We start from the raw sequence: 2500 nt of genomic DNA, 5'->3' as shown, positions 1-2500 counted from the left end.
GGCAAAAGATCCTGTCAAGAAACCTTTTGTAGGGTAGTCATAGCCACATATTCTAATTTGGCTGTTTTTTTTTTTTTTTAAAGGACTAGGATCTTCATCCGCTGTAAAAGTGCCTCTTCTGCCTAGAAAGCAGTCAAGGAAGGCGTTTTCATGATATGCTGGAGGCATGAGATCTACCAGGTCTGCAATTCAGGTTGTTCTCCTCCTCCAGAACATGATTTATTAACCGTAATAAAAGGAGCTTTACTGACAGACGTGCCTCCAATAGATGAGTCTGTATGCCGCCAAGCTACCAAAGTCTTCCTCCTTTTGAAGGTGTTGCCCTAACTCAATTGGGGGTAGGGGGGTAAAGTGTGTAAAGTGTAAGAGGACCCTCCGAAGTCATAGGCTCTAAGGAGTAAGGAGGTCTTTCTCCAGTCAAGGGAACAGATTTTCGAGGATTTGAATTCTGAGCCCCCCGACCCTCCCTCGAAGACCCATGAAACTTAGAGACAGAAGAAAATGATAAGATGCAGAACTCAAAACATTCCTTGAATCGTTATCCTTGATAAAGGTTGTATGCAAAGAGACTAGAGCTGAGTGAGATTGATCATTTATCATAAGTTTTTCAACAAGAAGGCAAGGAATAACTCGCACATAAGAGGTAGAAAAAATTATCTCTCTCTCTCTTGCACGAGGATGCTCTAAGAAGGTACGCTATGGAGAAGTCTGCTCACCCCTTTCTTCACATGTAAGGAGGGAAGGGAGTGTGTCCTCTTGAATGGAACTTCATGTGATAGATATATGTGGTATCTACTCCCACGAGAGAGAGAGAGAGAGAGAGAGAGAGAGAGAGAGAGAGAGAGAGAGAGAGAGAGAGAGAGAGAGAGAGAGAGAGATGAGGAATAATACCTTCTCCTTCATCCACCAGAGCATGTATGCGATTAATGTTTGAGAGATGATTGATATCTCAAAGACCTTCTGTTGTAGCTATGCCCCCTGGATCAAGAAGACATCTACAATTACAATAATTCCTAAATTTGCTCTTCTTCTTTTTGCATCTACAAAGCACTCAAGAAGTGGATGATGATCATGACAAATGAGAAGATGACAAAGAACAATGAAAAAAGGAGGACTGGCTTGTTTGGAGAGAGACTGGTGGGGATAACAACTATAAGAGACTGCTCATGCTGTCTAATAACAGTAAGTGCTGAGTGAGCTGTGGTGTCAGTGCAGTGGGAACATTATGGGGATGACAGTCCTTTATTCTTGCTTTCCACCAAACTATCAAGAAGACCGGAAAGGATAGGCTACCTGGGAGAGTCAGTTTGGGTTACATTTTCCAACGATAGTCAAAAGATGAAAATTTATCACCATTATCAGGAGATGATGATGTAGAAGGAGCGTACTTTCTAGAGGTACTACCAGTATCAGACAATACATGATAAACTTTCTTGGCTGGGGACAGTTAGTTTTCGACTCGTGAGAAGCACTCTCGGAAGGTGGTGCGGGAATGGAAAGTGGTGGAAAAAAGACTACCACATTTGCTGACTTTATAGCTCAAGTAAAACTACCTGCTCGAGAAGGTAAAGGTTTCTTGTCTTCTTAATAACTTCTCCCACTAAGAAGAAGTCCAATCTGCACATTCCTCACACGAGGATGAATGGAAAAAGGCTTTACTTTGACAATGTTAACAATACCTATGTGGGCCTATGGATGAAGGAAACAAAACAGTCACAAGGACATCCCAGACTCTCACACCTACATCGGTCCTGTTTATTTTTCATAATACAGAAAACACAGCAACAGAGACAGCAAAGGAAAAGCAAATCACAATACAAGCAGAAAACAAGCATAAAAACAAAGACACAAAGGAATGTCAACTCACCTATGTCCATTTGTTAGGGGTGAAACCAGAAACAGTAAACAGGAATCGGTCAAATGATCAATTGAAGTGGTTCTTATTGGGCATCTTCATTGAACCCACACTGTCTCACTCACTGCGCTACCATGCGGCTCCTCTTGTAACTATGTTCACTTGGAAGATATTCACCACTTAAAAGGTGTCAGTTCGCATTCTTGCAGGACATAACACTTTTCAACCTTGTGCATCCTGAAAAAGAAAATTATATTCTGTGATCTCTTTATGTGAGTGTTTTTAACTGAGTATGGCATGGAGCTTGCAGGCATACCTAAATTGATGTCAATATATATATATATATATATATATATATATATATATATATATATATATATATATATATATATATATATATATGTGTGTGTGTGTGTGTATATATACTGCATACGTGTTGTGTGCTTGCATAACTGGCTGAGAAAATCACTGAATGTACTTCAAGAAAAAATGAAATGACATATCCATACACGTCATATGGGAGAGCACTTACATGGTTATTGCTAGGCATGAGTTGGTGCTTCTCCATTTACATAACAATAGGACAGCTTCAATGTACATGGAAGGTTCACACCAGCGCCGGCTCGAGTTTATTCATATTAAATA

The 2500-nt window shown here is 40.2% G+C and overlaps 1 long non-coding RNA gene across 1 annotated transcript in view; it reads right to left on the bottom strand.

Moving 5' to 3' along the window:
- The window catches only part of LOC136828618 (uncharacterized), a 115636-nt gene that overhangs the window by 98927 nt on the left and 14209 nt on the right, over positions 1-2500 (bottom strand). The window contains exon 2 of the long non-coding RNA XR_010850150.1: positions 1868-2092. This is a non-coding gene — a long non-coding RNA (uncharacterized lncRNA). The remainder of the gene's footprint in view (positions 1-1867; positions 2093-2500) is intronic.

Source organism: Macrobrachium rosenbergii, chromosome 43 (genome assembly GCF_040412425.1).
Source record: "Macrobrachium rosenbergii isolate ZJJX-2024 chromosome 43, ASM4041242v1, whole genome shotgun sequence".
Classification (NCBI taxonomy): Eukaryota; Metazoa; Arthropoda; class Malacostraca; order Decapoda; family Palaemonidae; genus Macrobrachium; species Macrobrachium rosenbergii.
The sequence above is the reverse complement of the archived record's forward strand: the minus strand, read 5'-3'. Positions and strand labels throughout refer to the sequence as shown.